Consider the following 22,150-nt stretch of genomic DNA (forward strand, 5'->3'; position numbering starts at 1 on the left):
CCAGAACTGATCCCTGCGGTACGCCACTGATAACTGGGCTCCAGGCTGAATATTTGCCATCCACCACCACTCTCTGACTTCTATCGGTTAGCCAGTTAGTTATCCAACTGGCCAAATTTCCCACTATCCCATGCCTCCTTACTTTCTGCATAAGCCTACCATGGGGAACCTTATCAAATGCCTTACTAAAACCTGTACACTACATCCACTGCTTTACCTTCATCCACATGCTTAGTCACCTCCTCAAAGAAGTCAATAAGACTTGTAAGGCAAGACCTACCCCTCACAAATCCGTGCTGACTATCCCTAATCAAGCAGTGTCTTTCCAGATGCTCAGAAATCCTATCCCTCAGTACCCTTTCCATTACTTTGCCTACCACCAAAGTAAGACTAACTGGCCTGTAATTCCCAGGGTTATCCCTATTCCCTTTTTTGAACAGGGGCACGACATTCGCCACTCTCCAATCCTCTGGTACCACCCCTGTTGACAGCGAGGACGAAAAGATTATTGCCAACGGCTCTGCAATTTCATTTCTTGCTTCCCATAGAATCCTTGGATATATCCCGTCAGGCCCAGGGGACTTATCTATCCTCAAGTTTTTCAAAACGCCCAACACATCTTCCTTCCCAACAAGTATCTCCTCGAGCTTACCAGTCTGTTTCACACTGTCCTCTCCAACAATATGGCCCCTCTCGTTTGTAAATACTGAAGAAAAATACTTGTTCAAGACCTCTCCTATCTCTTCAGACTCAATACACAATCTCCGGCTACTGTCCTTGATCGGACCTACCCTCGCTCTAGTCATTCTCATATTTCTCACATACGTGTAAAAGGCCTTGGGGTTTTCCTTGAACCTACCGGCCAAAGATTTTTCATGCCTTCTCTTAGCTCTCCTAATCCCTTTCTTCAGTTCCCTCCTGGCTATCTTGTATCTCTCCAGTGCCCTGTCTGAACCTTGTTTCCTCAGCCTTACATAAGTCTCCTTCTTCCTCTTAACAAGACATTCAACCTCTCTGTCAACCATGGTTCCCTCACTCGACCATCTCTTCCCTGCCTGACAGGGACATACATATCAAAAACACGCAGTACCTGTTCCTTGAACAAGTTCCACATTTCACTTGTGTCCTTCCCTGACAGCCTATGTTCCCAACTTATGCACTTCAATTCTTGTCTGACAGCATTGTATTTACTCTTCCCCCAATTGTAAACCTTGCCCTGTTGCACACACCTATCCCTCTCCATTACTAAAGTGAAAGTCACAGAATTGTGGTCACTACCTCCAAAATGCTCCCCCACTAACAAATCTATCACCTGCCCTGGTTCATTACCACGTACCAAATCCAATATGGCCTCCCCTCTGGTCGGACAATCTACATACTGTGTTAGTATGGACACACTGCACAAACACTACCCCATCCAAACTATTTGATCTAAAGAGTTTCCACTCAATGTTTGGGAAGTTGAAGTCACCCATGACTACTACCCTATGACTTCTGCACCTTTCCAAAATCTGTTCCTCCACATCTCTGCTGCTATTGGGGGGCCTATAGAAAAATCCCAACAAAGGTGACTGCTCCTTTCCTATTTCTGACTTCAACCCATATTACCTCAGTAGGCAGATCCCCCTCGAATTGCCTTTCTGCAGCTGTTATACTATCTCTAATTAACAATGCCACCCCCCCCCCACCTCTTTTACCATCCTCCCTAATCTTGTTGAAACATCTATAACCAGGGACCTCCAACAACCATTTCTGCCCCTCTTCTATCCAAGTTTCCGTGATGGCCACCACATCATAGTCCCAAGTACCATGCCTTAAGGTCACACACCTTATTCCTGATGCTTCTTGCATTGAAGTATACACACTTCAACCCATCTCCTTGCCTGCAAGTACTCTCCTTTGTCAGTGTTACCTTCCCCACTGCATCACTACGTGCTTTGGCGTCCTGAATATCGGCTTCCTTAGTTGCTGGACTACAAATCAGGTTCCCATTCCCCTGCCAAATTAGTTTAAACCCTCCCGAAGAGTACTAGAAAACCTCCCGCCCAGGATATTGGTGCCCCTCTGGTTCAGATGCAACCCGTCCTGCTTGTACAGGCCCCAGCTGCCCCAGAATGCGCTCCAATTATCCAAATACCTGAATTATCCTACACCATTCCTGCAGCCACGTGTTCAACTGCACTCTCTCCCTATTCCTAGCCTCGCTGTCACGTGGCACCGGCAACAAACTAGAGATGACAACTCTGTCTGTCCTGGCCTTTAACTTCCAGCCCAACTCCCTAAACTTGTTTATTACCTCCACCCCTTTTCCTACCTACGTTGTTGGTACCAATGTGCACCACGACTTCTGGCTGCTCACCCTCCCCTTCAGGATCCTGGAGACACGATCCGAGACATCCCTGGCCCTGGCACCCGGGAGGCAACATACTTTTCGGGAGTCTCGCTCGCGACCACAGAATCTCCTATCTATTCCCCTAACCATTGAATCTCCTTTTACTATTGCTTTTCTATGCTCCCCCCTTCCCTTCTGAGCCCCAGAGCCAGACTTAGTGCCAGAGACCTGGCCACTAGGGCCTTCCCCAGATAGGTCATCCTCCCCAACAGCATCCAAAACGGTATACTTGTTTTGAAGGGGAACGGCCAAGAGGGATCCCTGCACTGTCTGCCTGTTAGTTTTATTTTCCCTGACTGTAACCCAGCTACTCTTGTCCAGTACCTTGGGTATGGCTACCTCCCTGTAACTCTTCTCGATAACCCCCTCTGCCTCCCGGATGATCCGAAGTTCATCCAGCTCCAGTTCCCTAACACGGTCTCTGAGGAGCTGGGTGCACTTCCCGCAGGTATAGTCAGCGGAGACACCAGTGGTATCCCTCACCACCCACATCCTACAGGAGGAGCATGCAACTGCCCTAGCCTCCATCCCCTCTTACTTTACAGAATTAGCTGCCCCGTAGACCAACTGGGCCTCCGCCCTCCGACTCTGCTTCCAGTCAGCTGCACTCTAAACTCCTGGCTCCCTTCACGCTCTTTGATAAATATAGGAAATGAAATGTAAGGAGCACCTTACTCCCTCCTCACCTAACTCCCTCAGTCACCAAACTCTCACTGTAGCACTCAAATGCAACCAGTTCAGCACAACAGGGCCCTCGTACATGCTCCTCCACTGGAACCTGTTGGATGAAGGTGAAGTCTTCCTGTGTCAGAAAGTTATGGAGTCTCCATTTGTCCAAAGTTCTGAAGTTTTTTCCTGTAAAATTTTAATCAAATAACCCCGGGGGGGCCCCAACTTGCAGAAAAAAAAATAAAATGAGTAAAATAAATGAAAAAAATTAATAAAACCCCCCCAAACTAATAAAAAAAACAATAAGATGAATAAAATAAATGAATAAAAACCACTACAGAACTTGTAAAACAAAGAGCTGCAACCGTTTTTTTTAAAAAAAGAGGCCGCACTGGGCATGCGGCCCGATTTGCGCATGCGTGCCGATCGTGCGCGCATGCGCACTGCGGCCAAATTTTTTTTAAAGAAAAAAACATTGTTGCGGCTGCTTGCAGCCGGCGTTATGAAAAGACGGCTGCTGCGCGGGGATTTACGTGATCGGGAGCGCCGCAGATAACGGCTCTGCGACCCTCCCGACACCCGCCCGCGGGCCGCACCCCCGACTTTGAAGAACACTGTGTAGATAGACTCAAATGGATGGGAGGCAGGTTCGTGTGATGGACTGGGTGGTGTTCATGTCTCTCTGAAGTTTCTTGCGGTCCTGGGCCGAGCAGTTACCATACAAGGCTGTGATGCAGTCAGACAGGATGCTTTCTATGGTGCATTTGTAAAAGTTGGCACGGGTTAATGTGGACATGCCGAATTTCCTTAGTTTCCCGAGGAAGTATAGGCGCTGTTGTGCTTTCTTGGTGGTAGCGTCAACATGGGTGGACCAGGACAGATTTTTAGAGATGTGCACCCCTAGGAATTTGAAACTGCTAACCATCTCCACCTCGGCCCTGTTGATGCTGACAGGGGTGTGTACAGTACTTCGCTTCCTGATCAATGACCAGCTCTTTAGATTTGCTGGCATTGAGGGAGAGATTGCTATCAGTGCACCACTCCACTAGGTTCTCTATCTCCCTCCTGTATTCTGACTCGCCGTTATTTGAGATCCGGCCCACTATGGTCGTATAGTCAGCAAACTTGTAAATGGAGTTTGAACCAAATTTTGCCACGCAGTCGTGTGTGTACAGGGAGTAGAGTAGGGGGCTAAGTACGCAGCCTTGCGGGGCCCTGTTATTGAGGACTATTATGGAGGAGGTCTTGTTGTTCATTCTTACTGATTGTGGTCCGTTGGTCAGAAAAATCGAGATCCAGTTGCAGAGTGGGGAGCCAGATCTTAGGTTTTGGAGCTTTGATATGAGCTTGGCTGGGATTATGGTGTTGAAGGCGGAGCTGTAGTCAATAAATAGGAGTCTGATGTAGGCGTCCTTGTTGTCGAGATGCTCGAGGGATGAGTGTAGGGCCAGGAAAACGGCGTCTGCTGTGGACCGATTGTGACGGTATGCGAATTGCTCCAAAGCGATGCAAAATACCAATGTTTCCCATGGACGACTCAAGGTCCCTAATATACAGCAACAAATCATCAGTGTATCACAACACCAAGTGCTCCATCCCACCTCTTATGATTCACTCCACATTACAGTCCCTCAACGCAATGGCCAACAGCTCGATTGCCAATGTAAACAACACGGGAGACATCAGACACCACTGCCTCGTACCCAGAAACAATCGAAACGGCCTGGAGCTCATGATGTTGGTATAACGACTAACGAATGGAGCTGCATACACAACTGCATCATGACAAATCTAGGACCAAACCCAAACATCGGCAAAAGGTAACCCCACTCCACCCAGTCAAACACCTTCTCCCTGTCCAATGAAACAATTATCTCAGGTACCGGTCCAGCTGCAGTGGTAAACATCACATTCAGCAACTAACACATTTGTCAACAGCTTCCACTCTTTAACAAACCCCGTCTGATCCGCATCTATTACCTCAGGGGGCCAGGCTCCAACCTTAAACGCCAACACCTTGACATCCACGTTGAACAGGGAGATCAGACGATACGACCCAGACTGTGGGGCTGTTGTCAAATAGAATACCGACAGTGCAGGAGGCCATTCAGCCTATCGGGTCTGCACCGACCCTCTAAAAGAGCACACTACCTTGGCTGACTCCCCCAACCTATCCCTCTAACCCCAGCTATCTTACACATCCTTGCACATTAAGGGTCAATTTAGCATGGCCAATCCACCTAACCTGCACATCTTTGGACTGTGGGAGGAAACCCACGCAGACATGGGGAGAAAGTACAAACTCCACACAGACGAATTGAACCTGGGTCCCTAGCGTTGTGAGGCAGCAGCGCTAACCATTGCACCACCATGCAACCCCTTCTTCAGGAGCAGTGAGATGGAATCCTGTCCCAGTGTCCCTGGAAGGTGCCCGTGGAAAGGAGTCCCTGAACATACCCAAAAAACAGACCCGACTGATCCAAAAACTACTTACAAAATTCCACTGGGAACCCATCCTGCCCTGCTGCATTGGCTTCAACGCTGCCCGAATCTCCTCCAGGGACAATGGCATCTCCAGCCCCTCCCACAGCTCCTACCCACCTTGGGAAACTCCAGATCCCCCCAAAACCCTGCCATCCGTCATTCGTCCTCTGGCGGCTCCGACCAATATAACCTCTCAAACAAGGCCCCAAATACCCCATTCACCTTCTCTGGAGTGGAGACCATCCTACCCTCCAGATCCCTAACCTGAACAATCTCCTTGTCTGCCTCCTCAGTTGGTGTGCCAAAAGACAACTGGCCTTCTCCCCATACTCACGCACTGCTCCTTTTGTCCGCTTCAATTGCTGCACCATGCTATCCATGGACAGCAAGTCAAACTGCATTTAGAGTCCTTTCCTGCACGCCCAAAGCTCCAGAGTTGGGTCGTCGCATACCTACAGTCCATCCTTAGAATTTCATCCATCAGTCTCTGTTGCTCCTCCTTCGCCTCCATTACGGCAGCAAGGCGGCACAGTGATTAGCACTGCTGCCTCACAACTCCAGGGACCTGGGTTCAATTCTGGCCTCGGGGGACTGTCTGTGTGGAGTTTGCACTTCCTCCCAGTGTCTGCGGGGTTCTCTCTGGGTGCTCTAGTTCCCTCCCACAGTCCAAAGATGTGCAGATGAGGTGGACTGACCATGCTAAATTGCCCTGCAGTGTCCCAAAAAGTTAGGTGGGGTTACTGGGATAGGCTGGAGGCTTAGTAGGGTGCTCTTTACAAGATCCGGTGCAGACTCGATGGGCCGAATGGCCTCCTTCTGCACTGTAAATTCCATGATTCTATGATCATGTGCTTTAAACGCAAATCATCTCTCCTGATCATCACCTTCAGCACCTCCCACAAAATAGAGGTGAAACATTCCAGTTATTATCATGTTCCACGTAATCCCGTATGACCCTCAAAATCCTGACAAAACTTGCAGACTGTTAGCAACCCAACCTCAAACCGCTACTCTCTACCGACCCGAACACCACGTCCACCTAATGTGGGGCATGGTCAGAAATAACCACTGCCGAGTACTTAGTCTTCCTCTCCCCTACCAGAAGAGCCCAACTCATAAAAATAATCAATCCTCAAATAAACTTTGTGTACTGACTCCACCCCCCCAGGATGCCCCTTCTGTTTCCTCCATAAATGCAAACAACACCTTCACCATCCCAGCCCGCCAGGTGACCAAATCTGGCACCGTAGACAACAACTGTTTCATAAATGATACATCGTCCCAATTTGGGGCATACACATTCACGAAAACCACCTGCTTCCCCTCTAATGTCCCGACCACCATACCATATCTTCTACCCGGATCCACAATAACTCTCTCCGCCCAATTAGAACTGCCACCTCCCAGGCCCTACTATGGAAGCCAGAGTGAAACACCTGCGTCACTCACTTTCCAAAGCCTAGTCTGATCCCATTCCCGCATGCAAGTCTCTTGTAAAAAAAAAAACGCACACATTGGTTCCCAGGCTCTTTAAATGAGCAAAAAGCCTTGCCCACTTTAATAGTCCCCCCAGACCGCGCACGTTCCAGGTGACTAACCTTGTTGAATACCTCTCATACCCCCACTCCCCTTGAGCCAGCCATTTCCACCATGATGCATAATACCTTCACGGCCAACTTCTGGGCCCCAGGGGAGGCATAGTGGTATTGTCACTGGACTAGTAATTCCGAGACCCAGGGTAAAGCTCTGGGGTCCTGGGTTCACCATGGCAGATGGTTAAATTTTAATTAATTAAAAATCTAGAATTATAAGTCTAATGGTGACAATGAAACTATTGCCTATTGTCATAAAAACCCACCTGGCTCACTAATGTCCTTTCGGGAAGGAAATCTGCTGCCCTTACCCAGTCTACATGCGAGTCCAGACCCCCAGTGATGAGGTTGACTCTTAATTGCTCCCCACTGAAATGATCTAGAAAGCCGCTCAGTTCAAGGGTAATTAAGGATGGGCATCAAATGGTGGTCCAACCAGTGACCCCCACATCCCAAGAACAGGGTCAGGCTAGGCTCAGGAAAGGGTGGGTAGGGCAGATATTCCATTCAGGCCTAAAAAAAACAAGGGGCTTAGCAATATTGTTTAATAAATGGTGGTGTTTGAAATGAAATGAAAATTGCTTATTGTCACGAGTAGGCTTCAATGAAGTTACTGTGAAAAGCCCCTAGTCGCCACATTCCGGCACCTGTTCGGGGAGGCTGGTACGGGAATTGAACCTTGCTGCTGGCCTGCCTTGGTCCGCTTTAAAAGCCAGCCATTTAGTCCAGTGTGCTAAACCAGCCCCTGAAGTGGGGAGCATAGTGGCAGACTCTGGGGGAGGTATGTTATGGTGAGTGGGAAATTGGAGGGGATGCCAGTGGTGCTGGTGAATATTTATGCTCCGAACTGGGACAATGTGGAGTTCATGCAGTGGGTGTTGGGGAAGATTCCTGATCTGGACTTGCATTAGTTGATAATGGGGGGGGCTTAATACGGTTCTGGATCCAAGGTTGGATCGGTCAAGTCCGAGGTCAGGTAGGGTGTCGGTGGTAGCAAAAGAGCTAAAGGGGTTTGTGGAGATATGCACAGGGTGTACTCCCGAATTGACTTTTTGTGGTGGATGAAGATGCTGTTGGCAGGGGTGAACGGCGTGGAGTATTCAGCAATTGTTGTGTCAGACCATGTGCTGTACTGGGTGGACTTACAGATAAACAAGGGAGGGGGTCAGCGCCCACAGTGGAGGTTAGATGTGGGGCTTTTGTCGGACAAGAAGGTTTGTGAGCGGGTGAGGGCGACCATTCGGGGATATGTGGAGCTGAACGACATGGGGGAGGTTCCGGCAGCCACATTTTGGGAAGGCAGTAGTGAGGGGGAGTTTATCTTGAGACTGATGCACAGGGAGAAGGCAGCGCGGGTGGAGATGGAAAGACTAGTGGAGATCTTGCAGGTGGACAGGAGGTATTCGGAAGCCCTGGAGTTGGGGTTGTTGAGGGAGTGGCAGAAAATGCAGATGGAGTTCAGGCTTTTATCCACAGGGAGGCAGTAGGACATTTGAGAGCAGGGAGGGGGTAGGCGGTTAATGAATTTGGGGAGAAGGCGAGCAAGATGTTGGCGCATCAATTGAGGAAACAGGAGGCAGCGAGGGAGATCGGGAAAGTGAAAGACGGGGGGGGGGGGGAGAAGAGAGATGAATGGGGTGTTTAGGGGTTTCTACAATAGGTTGTATGAATCGGAGTCGCCAGAATTGGGGGGGGGGGGTTGGAGTTATCGAGGGTGGAGGAGGATGTGGGAGCCCCCATTGGGCTAGTAGGTGGTGGTGGAGGGTCTTGAGGCAATGTAGTCGGGCAAAAATCTCGGGCAGATACCAAGTGGGGTTTTATGAAACGCTTCTGGGGGTCCTGGGGCCTTTAACGAGGCGAGAGAGTAGGGGGTGCTCCCCCCGACATTATCACAGGCCACAATCTCCTTGAAACAGGATAAGGATCGGGAGCAGTGTTGAGGCGGTTTGGGTAGGGATTTGTGAACTGGGTGCGACTGCTGTATCAAGCACCGGTGGCGAGTGTGCAGACAAATCGGGTGAGCTCGGATTATTTCAGGTTGCATTGGGGGACGAGGCAGGGGTGCCCACTCTCCCCATTGCTCTGCCTTGGCTATAGAACCACTGGCGATGGCGTTGAGGGACTGGCAGGGAGGTGGAGCATAGGGTCTCGCTTTATGCAGACGATTTGTTGATGTATATTCCAGACCTGCTTGGGAGGTATTGGAGGGATCCTCGAGGAATTTGGCTGGTTTTCAGGGTATAAATTGAACATGGGGAAGAGTGAGATCTTTCCAATCCAGGCGAGGGGGCAGGAGGAGAGATTGGGGGAGATTCCGTTTAAGATGGTGGTGGTGATGGGGGGGTGCGAGTGTGATCCTCCACTCCCCAGCAGTCCAGTGAGGAACATCTTGAACAAGCACAGCTTAAGTTACCACACACCCTTGCTCAAACGTATGGTTTTTACAGCAGAATAGACTGGCCTGACAAGCAGCATCAACACCAATTATTGGTCAAGAGCCAAGTGGACTGTCAAAACTGACTCAAGTTATTGGCCACGTAGTCCCACAGTGGATGTGGGTGTTGGGGGGGGGGGGGGGGGGGGGGGTACTCCTCCCTGGTCAGAGAGCAGCAGTGGTTTTGGAGCCATACGCCACTCGGGCTGGGAGCAGTATAGTAACAGAGGAAAGAGCTCCACCCCCTGCCGCAATTTAAATGTCTATTTATATTGTCTTTGTAAACCTATTACCAATTGCCCCATTTGAAAGGGTCTCTACTAACCCACTGTAACAAAGAAAACAAATGAAAAGGAATCTTGATAAATTGGCATTCCCAGAGTTAATGATGCACTCCAGTTCCCCCAATACCCACCAAATGCTGAAGGCTTCAAGAATTTTGATAGACACTAATGTTCTCAGGACACCTGTTTGCAGACCTAACCACAGGAGAGTAGCAGATATTCAGGCCAGACTACACCTCAACCACCCATTGCCACCACCTGTCAATGGCCAGGGCACAAATGAAACCCAGTTCATGTCTACTGCCTGCCTACAATTTAACACTATAATGAACAACTTCTCCCTTTTGCCTCAGATAAGTCTGGATTTTGCACATTGTCTGCAGGAAGTTCTGGTGGTTCACGGTTAGAACTTCTGAACCACAACTATTTCAACACATCTTTCACACTGCAAGTTTAGTATGTATCCAGACTTTGTTGCCATTAATAAAAATGCATTCAGCCCTGCTTACAACAATTAATAGTTTGAATCAATAATTGGAAAGGGCACATATATAATTAAACCGATACTTTGAGATTCATGGGCTATTCAGCGAGTTTACCCATCTCATAGTTCTCAAATAAAAACGTGCTTTTATATATAGCTTTACAGCCTATGAAGTACTTTTTAGAAGTGTAGTCACTATTCTAATGGGGGTGGGGGGAAAAGTGCACCATGCTTTGAAAATATCAGGCCACAATAAACAAATTTAACAATCGGCCTGCATTTTTAAACGAGGTCTGCATGAGGTTATAAAAAGGAAAGTACACGAATGTCCTCTTTTCTGTACTTTACTATTCGTTAAGTTTCCCGCAATCTCTGGTGCTGCACGATGTGGAATAAAGTCACAGCTTTTTCCTGTTGGGTTCGGGGGGGGGGGGGGGGGGGTTAACAGGAGTTAGGAAAGGGAGAATCAGAGATACTTGGCTCTGCTGCCCACGCCGCATTCATGTTACTGCGATCCGGAGGTTGGGACGCAGGCCTGGAGCCCAGCAGGCGGTGACTGCCGCTTATCCCGCACCGGTCACCTACCCCTCCGCTGCTCCGGCTTGCACACAAGCCTCGGGCCTGAATGGACCGGCAACTTCCTGTCGGCCACACTCGCACCGCCCCGAAACTAGCGCCCAGCCACAGGCCGAAGCCCCGAGACTCACTCACCCACCGCCTTCCCCCGTCCCTGGCACGTTAACGCCAAGCCCCAGCAACCCAGCTGCCGTTGCAGCGCATGCGTTCTCGCCCCGCCCGCGGTTGCCGTGTTTATTCACGTGACCCATGACGTCATCAGCCCGCCCAATTCCGCGCGCGCCCCCCAGACATCTGGGCGGCACGCGGCTGCTGATGGACAGATGGAGGGACACAGCTACCAAGGGTGGAGAGTGCGAAAAGTACACATTCGTGACCGGCCACATTGCAAATACATTTCTACATCACATTATTTTACACAGAAAATAGGAGGAGGCCATTTGGTTTTTGGAGCTTGCTCTGCCATTCATTATGATCATGGCTAATCATCCAACTCAATTTTAAAGCAAAATTCACAGAATCACTGAATTGTTACTGGGCAGAAGGAGGGCATTTGGCCCATCGTGTCTCCACCGGCTCTCCTAACAAGCATCATTGCTTTGTGTCATTCCCCTGTCTTTTCACCTGTAACCTTGCACATCAATTCTATTTAAATAGTCATCTACTGCTCTCTTGAATGCCTCGATTGAACATGCTTCCACCCCACTTCCAGGCAGTGCATTCCAGACCCGAATCACTCGCCGTGTGGAAAAGTTTTTTCTTTTTTTTTTAAAATAATTTTTATTGGAATTTTTTACAGAAAATATAACAAAAAGTATAGCAAAAAGCAGTAATATGCAACTAACAGCCCCATAACACCCACAATTCCCCCCATACCGTAACCTCACATGTATCACATTCCCCCACCCCCCCCCAAACAAGAGAACTTAACCATAAATTAAAATTAGATAAATCAAATTTAAATACAATAAGCCATCATAAAAATACAATAAGCCATCATAAAAATACAATAAGCCATCATAAAAATACAATAAGCCATCATAAGGAAAAGTTTTTTCTCACATCACATTTGCTTCTTTTGCAAATCAATTTAATTCCGTGCCCTCATGTTCACAAACGTTTTATGAGCACAGTAAGAAGTCTTACAACACTTCAAAAGCTAGTGATTTGAAACAAACCTGTTGGACTTTAGAACATAGAACATAGAACAGTACAGCACAGAACAGGCTTTTCGGCCCTCAATGTTGTGCCGAGCAATGATCACCCTACTCAAGCCCACGTATCCACCCTATACCAGTAACCCAACAACCCCCCCCCCCCCCCCCTTAACCTTACTTTTTAGGACACTACGGGCAATTTAGCATGGCCAATCCACCTAACCTGCACATCTTTGGACTGTGGGAGGAAACCGGAGCACCCGGAGGAAACCCACGCACACACGGGGAGGACGTGCAGACGTGCAGACTCCACACAGACAGTGACCCAGCCGGGAATCGAACCTGGGACCCTGGAGCTGTGAAGCATTTATGCTAACCACCATGCTACCGTGCTGCCAACCTGGTGTTGTAAGACTTCTTACTATGCTCACCCCAGTCCAACGTCGGCATTTCCACATCATTTTTATGAGCAGGAACAGTTTCTCCCTATCTACCCTGCCAAGCCCCCTCATGATTTTGAACACTATCAATTCTCCTCATAGCCTTCTTCTCTTCAAGGGAAACAGTCCCAACCTCTTCAATTTATCCTCATAACTGGACCATTCTTGTAAACTGCTTCTGCCATTCCATATGATCATGGCTAAGTGTTCTTCAAAGTCGGGGGCGCAACCCGCGAGTGGGTCGCGGGCGGGTGTTGGGAGGGTCGCGGAGCCGTCCTTCACGGCGTTCCCGATCGCGCAAATCCCCGCGTAGCAGCCGACTTTTAATAACGCCGGCTGCAAGCGGCCTTTAAATGGCCGTGAACATGTAAAAAAAATTCAGCCGCATTGCGCATGTGCGCACGATCATCGGCGTGCATGCGTAAAACTATGCGCAGTGCTGCCGCTATTTTTTTTTAAACAGTCGCAGCTTTTTGTTTCAAGTTCGGGGGGGTTTTAGTCATTTATTTTATTCACTAAATTTTCTTTTTCTTTTATTTTATTCATTTAAAAATTTTTTTTTACAAGTTTGGGGGGGGGTTGTTTGATAAACCTTTACAGGAAAAAAAATGCAGAACTTTGGACAGATGGAGACTCCATACTTTCCGACACAGGAAGGCTTCACCTTCATCCAACAGGTTCCATTGGAGGAGCGTGTACGAGGGCTAAAGGGACCCAAAACCATTTCCTCCATTATTATAAGCAGCAAGCAAGGTAAGAAAAAATGGTGGGTCGCTCAGGTTGGCCGGCGTGGGTCGTGAAGGTTGGCCGGTGTGGGTCACGAACGTCGGCCAGGTTGGGTCCCAAAGGTCGGCCGGGTTGGGTCCCGAAGGTTGGCCGGTTGGTAAATATGGGTCCCCGGAAAAAGAATTTGAAGAACACTGTCATAGCTGATCTGCCTCAACTCCACTTTTTTGCCACTCCCCATTTCCCTTGATTCCCTGAGACACTAAAAATTTGTGTTTTGCAACACCCACAAGAGTTCGAAAGATCCATGGCCCTTTCAGCGATAATAAATTTCCTCATCTCATTCGAAAATGATCAACCGCTTGTTTTGGATTCCCCAGCCAGAGTGAAAACCTCTCAGCGTCCACGCTGTCAAGCCACTTTGAAAATAAAAACTTCTAAACTTCAGAGAATATTGGCCCAATTTACTCAGCATCTCAGAGTAGAATCATAGAATTTACAGTGCAGAAGGAGGCCATTTAGCCCATCAAATCTGCACCGACCCTTGATCAACAAGCGGTTGATCATTTTCGAATGAGATGAGGAAATTTATTATCTGTAACCCTGTAACCCAGTAACCCCACCGAACCTTTTTGGACACAAAGGGCAATTTATCATGGCCTGTCCATCTAACCTGCACTTCTTTGGACTGTGGGAGGAAACCGGAGCACCCGCAGGAAACCCACACACACAACGCACAGACAGTGTCCCAAGCCGGGAATCGATTCTGGGACCCTGGAGATGTGAAGCAACTGTGCTACCGTGCTGCCCCTGTAAGTATGGCAGATTTCCTTTCCTAAAGGGCATTAGTGAATCAGATGAGTTTTTACATCAATCGGCAAGGGTTTCATGGTCATCATTAGACTTTTAATTCCAGATCTTCTTGAATTCAAACTTCATCATCTGCAGTGGTGAGATTTGAACCTGGGTCCCTAGAGCATTGCTCTGGGTCTCTGGTTAACTAACCCAGTGACAATACCACCACGCTACCGCCTCCCCATTCATTTATTTATTTGAAGTATTTCTTATATCCAACAGATTTCAATGAACAATTCACTAATTACCTTCATTCATACAATTATTATAGTGTTGCTAAAAAAAATAAACATTGTCAAAGCATTTCATTTTGCATTTATCAGGACAACTTCCAAAATCCAAGTCGCCGGAGAATCGTGCAAAGGTGCCGTGGGTCCGATGCCCTCCCTGTAATTTTCATGGAGTCAGGCCAGCTTCTCTATGATTAGTGGTTCACAGCTCCTCAGAAGAGTCATGTATAGTCCAGATTTGGGAATCAAAGATAAGGGGGAAATTCTCCGACCCCCGCAGGTTCGGAGAATCGCCCGGGGCCGGCATAAATCTCGCCCCCCGCAGTGGCCGGAATTCTCCGCCACCCGGGAATTGGCAGGGGTGGGAATCACGCCGCGCCAATCGGCGTGCCCCCCGCGGCGATTCTCCGGCCTGTGATGGGCCAAAGTCCCACCGCTGAGAGGCCAATTCCGCCGACATGGTTTCAACTACCTCTGGTGGCGGCGGGATTGGCAGCACGAGCGGGCCCCCGGGGTCCTGGGAGGGGGCGCGGGGTGATCGGACCCCGAGAGGTGCCCCCACGGTGGCCTGGCCCGCGACTGGGGCCCACCAATCGGCGGGCGGGCCAGTGCCGTGGGGGCACTCTTTTTCTTCTGCTGCCACCACGGCCTCCACCATGGCGGAGGCGGAAGAGACCCCCTCCACCACGCATGCGCCGGTGGTGACGTCAGCGGCCGCTGATGCACCGGCGCATGCGCGAACCGGCGAGGGCCTTTCGGCCAGCCCCGACGCCGGTTGGCGGGCGTCAAAGGCCATTGGCAGCGGTTTTGGCGCCAGTCAGCATGGCGCCAACCACTCCGGCGCGGGCCTAGCCCCTCAATGTGAGGGCTTGGACCCTAAAGGTGCGGAGAATTCCGTACCTTTAGGGAGGCCCAACGCCGGAGTGGTTGGCGCCACTCCGCTACACGCCGGGACCCCCCGCCCCGGCGGGTAGGGGAGAGTCCCGGCCAAGTTTAGAAAATCTTATCTCCACCATGCCCCTTCCATTTTATTTTTATTCATGCAAGGGATGTGGGCCCTGCTGACTGGGCCAGCATTTATTGCCCATCCTTATTTGCTCTGGCTTGTGAGGGCATTTAATAATCAACCACATTGCTGTTGGTCTAGAGCCACATGTAGGCCAGACCAGGTAAGGATGACACATTCCTTTCCCTAAAGGACATTAGTGAACCAAATGAATTTTCTGACAATCGACAGTGACTTCATGGTCATCCTTAGACTTGATTTATGACTTTATCTGTCATGGTAAGATTCGACTCTGGGTCCCCAGAGCATTACCATGTGTCTCTGGATCATTAGTCTAGTGTCAATACCGCTACACCACCGCCCCTCCACGCTCCCATGCCCTCCATGCCACCTGTATGCTCTCCGTGACCTCACTGTCACCTTCATGCCTTGTGAACCACTTCCATGACCTTCTACCCAGAATGCATACAGAATCAATGAGCCATATAATAACATTGGCAATTGCTGAAAGCTAAGGATAACAACACCAATTCAGAAATCTGCTTTGGAAAAAACCTGCTGCTCTTGCAACCCTTTAAGAGTGTCAATCAGACAGGGCCATTATGGTATCAATAATAGAAGCCTTAACCACTTCACACCTACTTGCATTAACAAAAGAGATCACAGCAAGAATAATTTGTTATAATCTCCTAAATATGTCAATTACGCAAAGTAATCACTCTACTTCAGTTTGTCAAAACCAACCCCTAATACTTTTAGAGCTCAGCCAAAGATTCATAATGATCCTAGGGAGAAATCCAGTTGTTGGACCATCTATTTCTGCTGATACCATTCCCTGATAGATTCATTATGAATGCTTAACTATGCTCCAATACTCATAAATGTAAAAACAAAATACATTGTTGTCCGTTTGGTAATTCCTGCACTTGGTGCCTGATTATCCATGAAACTACTCCCCCGCATGATGCAGTCAAGCCATACAGCAGCAAGCTCAATACTTAGATGAAGATATATCCATGCCTGAGATAGGGGTTTCCCAGAGATACTCAATGGTGCTTCTGCCAGCCCATCCCTTGCAATAGAATTACAGGTATTCTAGTGCAACCATTATAATACCAAATAGCTGATGTGCAGTTCAGGTTAAAATTGCCCTCAAAGGCAGTGAGAAGAGTATAAAGTCTTTACAGTGTTAAGAACCCCACTGATGCTAAATGCGAGGGTAGCCGAAAACCTAGCAGGGTAACATAGAGCACCGGTTCTTAGTGGTGTACATTTCCGATTTGAGATACTATGAGAAAGGATTTTCAAAACCAGGGAGGAACAGTCCAGTCATTTTGTGATTAATTAATAAAGAATGCCTATTAACTTACAAGGAAACACACAACACGAAGGACTATAATACACTACAACAGTACACTTAACTGCATTAATGGCTATACACACACAGTATCTCATGAAGTTATCCCTTTGTTCCCAACTACCTACATTTCCTGAAATCTGAGCCACCCCTTTTCCCCAAACAGCATCCAATATTATATAACTCTCTTTTAAAAATAAATTTAGAGTACCCAATTCATTTTCCCAATTAAGGGGCAATTTAGCATGGCCAATCCAACTACCGTGCACATCTTTTGGATTGTGGAGGCGAAACCCATGCAAACACGGGGAGAATGTGCAGACTCCACACAGACAGTGACCCAGAGCCGAGATTGAATCTGTGACCTTGGCGCCATGAGGCTGCAGTGCTACCCACTGCGGCGCCGTGCTGCCCTTAATATCATATAACTCTATGAACTAAAGCGAGCAGATAGTTACCACACTCAGGTTATTCGTTACATTTCGGAAAACCACCTTCAGTTTCCGAAAAAGCTCAATCCTCTCTGTTTGAGTTTTGGATTTTAACCAACCGCCTTTTAGCAATAACCTGTTTTCTGGAGAGACTATTTTCTGCAGCTCGGTGTGGCTATCATGGTAGCTGCTTCTACTGTGTCCCTTTCTCCAGTTATTGTGCTCTAGATATATCATTCTTTCTATTTGATGTTACCCAGCCTGTGGACCTGGCTTTTAGCATAGAAGTGCCAATTCCTTTATCTCTCCAGTTTGAAGTCATCTCTTCTACCCCCATTGATTTCCCCTAGTCACTTAGGTAAACACTTGCTTTTCGTACTGGTATGCAAATACACACATCAAAACAGCTGCCCTTCTTAATCCTTTCTTTATTTTATCCTAATTTCATTTTTTGAATCTTTAGTTTCCTTAATTATTAACAACAGGAAGCAAAAATAAAGAAGCATATTGCAGGTGGTTGTTGGAGTCAGTGGGCTTGTAAAGGATTTCTGTAGAAAGCTTGTCACCAGAGCTGGGAAGGAGAAGTCCAGGAAGGAAAAGGAAGAATAGGTGAGGCTTGAGCAGAAATTAGAAGCATATTAAATGACATTTTTTGAATCCAGAAAACATTTCAAGTTCAAGTTTAATTGTGGTCCGTGCTCTAAATTTGAATTAGATCAAGCATTGATAAGTTTGCCCTGCATATAAACAAATTGCCACTTTGAGGTTTTTGTTGATGTATGTATATTCAGCCGTATGAATGTCCAGCCAGAACATCAGTGGGCAGTCGCCTCTCAGAAATAGATATAAAACATACTTATGTTAAAATACTCAGAGATGACATCATGACTTGACATAACGTCAGGAAAATCAGTCCTAGCCCAGTCTGAAAATGTTCAATGAGTCTGAGTGTGCAGAATCTCTCATCCTCTTAACCATGACCTCTGGCGGCAAAGGGGCTGGAGTTGAGGGAAGAGTTCCCACCCTTGGAAATTCCTGGGTCCCGACCTCTCTACTATCGAACAACTTGAACGCTGAAATGAACTGGGGATATAAGTCTGCCAAAGGGCAGAAGTGGAATCTCCAGGCTGGAATCATGGTCTGGAAGTCTCCCAATATCACATGCAACTGTTTGGATTACCCTTCCTATAAAGGTCCAGTTTGCTGCAGGTGCTTCTGGCCATCACTCAACATCACATTTCCCATTCACTTTCCTCAGGTAGGCACTCAAGGTGTGCCTGCAGTACGAACCTGTTAATGCCATTCTAATGACGTGACATGAACCAAGACAGGTCTTTCCTATTGTGGGGGTTGGTCGGAATTTGTACCGAATATTATGATGCCAGCATCATTTATTATGCAGCTTTGACAAAGAGTCATCGGACTCGAAACGTTAGCTCTTTTCTCTCCCTACAGATGCTGCCAGACTTGCTGAGATTTTCCAGCATTTTCCCTTTAGTTTCATTTATTATGCTATTGGGGTTTCCTGACGTTTTGTGGGATAGGCTGGATGGCTGTCATATCCGGACGCCCAAGTTGAAAAGTGCCTGGAAACCAGGAGGTAGGGGTGGGCGGATGTGATGGTGAAGTGGCTCAGGCATTGAGGGCACAAACAGCACCCCTAATGAGATCACTCTGTGAGCCTTATCCTGAAATCTGCAAGTTTTCCCCGCTCTGGATGATGCTTCCCCCAGAACCCTTCTGGACAACCCGCAGCGCAATAATCACATGGCACACCAAACAGTAGGTTATTTGTAAGACTGGGAACAAGAGTAAGATGCATGAAACTCAAAGGCTCTCAATCCCTTCTCTGTGCAAGAAAAACTAAAGCACAATAAGAGAGGGGGAGAGAAAGCAGGAGCGGGACTGACATCAAGAACCTGATGGACTTTGAGGAGCAGGCAGCCCAGCTGGCAGGGAAGGAACCTGACAGGACCAGCAGAGATGGATTTGAAGCCAACGTCCAGTAATAGAATGGTGTCATAGAAACCTAAGGATCATGTGTATCTCCGCATTGAAGGCAACCTATGCAGTCGCTCACATTCTCCTCTCAGTTACAAGTGCCAGCAAGAAGAGGGCAAGGCAAGTGGATGAATCCCTGACCAGCAGTCCCTCTAGGTTTCCACACCCACCCCACCTCTTCATTCCTGTCTCCCTGTCTAACTCACCTCGCAGCGCAGACCATCACTGACTAACAGTCATCCATCCACTTGCTGCTTGAGGATTCACCTCCTAGATGCCACTGCTACATGTGGTGTTACAGGGTCCAGTTGCTGAAGGACTCCATCCTCAGTCCCGTTCTTCGCAAGTTGCCCCAGGCCTTCTTGCAGGAACACCTGACATTTGCACGCCACGTTGTACCAAACATGTTTTGGACTACTGTGAAAACCCAGTCGAGATTGGGCTTGGGGGGACGATTCTTGACAGACCTTAATCTGCATCCCATTGACATGATACAAAATGGTTCAATGCCGGCCTCTGGCGGGAATGCTGACCTGCCATTGCAGGTGGGAACGCAGATTCCCACCAGTATGAAATGTACCAAGGTAGGGAGGCCACATGATCTTAGTGCGTGAACAGCTGCGTTTTTGCAAGTTCTGGTTCTGCTCGTCTTTTAATCCTTGATTTTATCCTAGCGCACATTTCATAATTGTCTTTTTTTGGGGATATATGTCTTGCACTCTGTCCATAGGTTTTGCAATGAAGAGCCAAATTAAATCTCGTTTGATCTTTGCAGTTGGAGTTGGCTGGGGTGGAACCCAATTTGCAGTGGCATTGTTGCTGATGAGAAGGCCTTTACCTTGGCGCTGCTGTGTGCATCGGGAAGTAGGCCGCTATTGAGAATATTGATCTACATGAGGATCTCGGCTCCATGGTGCAGGACTTTGGACCTCACTTTGAGGAACTGTGAGGTATTCCTGAGAGAATGGTGAAGACGCAGGAGACAGAATCCTGGTATTCGATAGAGCAGTTTCCGAATCTTTGGCCAATCTTTGATTTGTTGAGATCCTGTTTCCTGATGTGTCGTTTATCCTGATGGGTTCGGGAAGTAGGGATTGGACAAGGAATGTCCTTGAGCCCAGTCTCTGGCGAGAAGTGGGAGGTGAGTTCCCAATTGATTTTGAAAATTGGCTACCATGCTTTAGTAATCTTGATCTGGAGTATCTGGTTCGGCAGAGTATCAGGTCTTCAAGCCCTGGGGTCGGTTGGAGGTGGGCGACCGTGCCGTGATATCTCCCCTGGCTCGGGCTAAGCTCCATGGATTCTTTGGGCAATGGGGCAGCGGCTTGGTAGAAGTGAAGGTGTTTCATTTGTTGGTATCCTGAAGAGATCCTGAAGAATGCTCAATAATCTTGTCATGGCTTTTGCCTTTTCGAGCAGCACAGATGGTTTTATTATCCTGCAGTGCTTCAATAATCCTGGATATTGCTCCCTTTTGATTATGTTGCTGATTATTTGTTGTTGTCTTTTCTCCCGCAAAGGTGTGCGAGGTGTGACCACAAGGATGAGCGCCGCCTGTTAATCGGTTCAGGGAAAAGCCATATTAAGTAGATTATGTGAAATGTGGTCTGTGCAGTTTTACTCCTTTTTAAAAAATCATGTGCTGTGGTCAAGGGAAGAGAGTACCTTTTGGACTCCCCTTATCTCATTTATTTATTGATTTTTTAAAAACATTTTAGCATGGCTAATCCACCTACCCTGCACATTTTTTGTGTTGTGGGGTGAGACCCACACAGACACGGGGAGAATGTGCAAACTCCACATGGACAGTGACCAGGGGTCGGAATCGAACCTGGGACCTCGGCGCCGTGAAGCTATCCACTACACCAACAAACTGCCCTCCCTTATCTCATTTATAATGAAGATGAGTAGAGGCATGGCAGGGTGATGGGAGGTTGGTTGGTATGGAGTTAACTTGTCGGGTTAGTTAAATCACTGAGATTAAAGATAACCCCCATGATAGAGCTAACTATCGGGTTTTCATTTTGGTTTTCGTTATTCTGATTTTAAGAATCTGTGCTCGTGTCCTTCGATGGCCTAGGCAGTTTATTATCCGGGGAAGGACTCATAGAACCATAGAATTTACAGTGCAGAAGGAGGCCATTCAACCCTGCCTTCAACACCATAATCCCAGCCAAGCTCATATCCAAAATCCAAAACCTAGGACTTGGCTCCTCCCTCTGTAACTGGATCCTCGACTTCCTAACCCATAGACCACAATCAGTAAGAATAAACAAAAACACCTCCTCCATGATAGTTCTCAATACTGGGGTCCCACAAGGGTGCATACTTAGTCCCCTACCCCTTATATACGCGTGACTGTGTGGCAAAATGCTGCTCTAACTCCATCTACACACTTGCTGATGACACCACCGTAGTGGGTCAGTTTTGGATTTTGGATATGAGCTTGGCTGGGATTATGGTGTTGAAGGCAGAGCTGTAGTCAATGAAATAGGAGTCCTTCCTGCCGAGATGCTCCAGGGATGAGTGTAGGGCAAGGATATAGCATTTGCTGTGGATTGGTTGTGGCAGTATGCAGGTTGCAGTGGATCAAGGCATTCTGGGAATATAGAGTTGATGTGTCTCATGACCAACCTCTCAAAGCAGTTCATAATGATCGATGTCAAGGCCACCGGATGGTAGTCATTGAGGCACGTTGCCTGGTTCTTCTTTGGCAATGGTATGATGGTGATCATCTTGAAGCAGGTGGGAACCTCGGAACGGAGTAGGGAGAGGTTGATGTCTGCGAACCCACACGCCAGTTGCTCCTCCCAGGATCTGAGTGCACGACCAGGGACTCGTTGCATTCTGTGGGTTCACTTTCACGAAGGCTGATCTGACTTCCGAGGACTTCCCAGGGCGCCCAACTATTGGATATCAGGTCGATTCTTCTTCTTTTTGGTGATGGGGTCTCGCCGGTTGGGGCTGGCATAATCATTTTTTGTGTAAATGGGGGATGGTGTACTTCCCTGGGTGCAGTTGGTGAGGTGCAG

General features: G+C 48.1%; 1 protein-coding gene across 2 annotated transcripts in view; it reads right to left on the bottom strand.

Moving 5' to 3' along the window:
- The window catches only part of mios (missing oocyte, meiosis regulator, homolog (Drosophila)), a 71,685-nt gene extending 60,532 nt beyond the window's left edge, over positions 1–11,153 (bottom strand). Inside the window, exon 1 of one of the 2 annotated variants that reach the window (XM_038797524.1) lies at positions 11,051–11,153. The gene's annotated coding sequence lies outside the window, so the exon portion shown is untranslated. The other variant, XM_038797525.1, reaches the window with a different exon arrangement.
- Positions 11,154–22,150: the final 10,997 nt, after the last annotated feature.

This window comes from Scyliorhinus canicula, chromosome 5 (assembly GCF_902713615.1).
Source record: "Scyliorhinus canicula chromosome 5, sScyCan1.1, whole genome shotgun sequence".
In the NCBI taxonomy this organism is placed as follows: Eukaryota; Metazoa; Chordata; class Chondrichthyes; order Carcharhiniformes; family Scyliorhinidae; genus Scyliorhinus; species Scyliorhinus canicula.